Genomic DNA, 845 nt, shown 5'->3' on the forward strand with positions numbered 1-845 from the left:
TTTACGTAATTCAGGCGCCTAAGGAGACGATCGCTGGGAGAAAATGACTAGGTTTTTGTGGTAGCACCATCCTAACCATTCAAGAGCCGACTGTTTATTTTAACTAACAAGCAGTTGTTTTGGCTAGTATTAAACTTATTTAATAGAAGTCTCCTGATTACAAAAATTTCTATAAGCACCCGGCATCTGGGGATGGCCAGAAGCCTCAGAAGCCTATGGGTCCGCGTTTCATTAGATTGGTTTTGAATTTTCACTTCACACATTATGATTTTGCACTGCATATGCTACATTTCAAACTGCATATTTCGCATCCAGATGGACGTTGCAATGAATCCGGCAATAGAAGATAAAATATTAACACAAGATACGCCACGATCTAACGTTGCGTACATATTAATTACAGTAGACCTCGCTATTCCCCCCCCCCAATATTAATGCGAAATCGGATACAACGTGATCATCACTTGGCTACTTTTATCCTCTATTCTTTCATTAAATCTTATTTTGTCTTGTTATTTAAACGTTTAGGTATCTCCGGCAATAACGCAAACCCCGCATTTTGTGCGATCGCATTATTTGGACCAAACCCAAATATGACATTATATAGGGCTCTAGTGTGTTTTTCTTACTGACTGGTGTTTGACTGATTCTTTTTCATGAGACGAGTTAGCATGTAGGTCGAGCACAGCCTCGGGTAAAGTAATCTTAACAGATCAATAAGAAGACTTTTGCGAGTCTCAGCACGAACACACACCCGCGCGCACCCCTCCCCCCCCCCACACACACACATACACACAGACACACAAACAAACAAACAAACAAACAAACCTGTACACACACACGCA

Source organism: Priapulus caudatus, unplaced genomic scaffold (genome assembly GCF_000485595.1).
Source record: "Priapulus caudatus unplaced genomic scaffold, Priapulus_caudatus-5.0.1 Scaffold150, whole genome shotgun sequence".
Taxonomy (NCBI): Eukaryota; Metazoa; Priapulida; class Priapulimorpha; order Priapulimorphida; family Priapulidae; genus Priapulus; species Priapulus caudatus.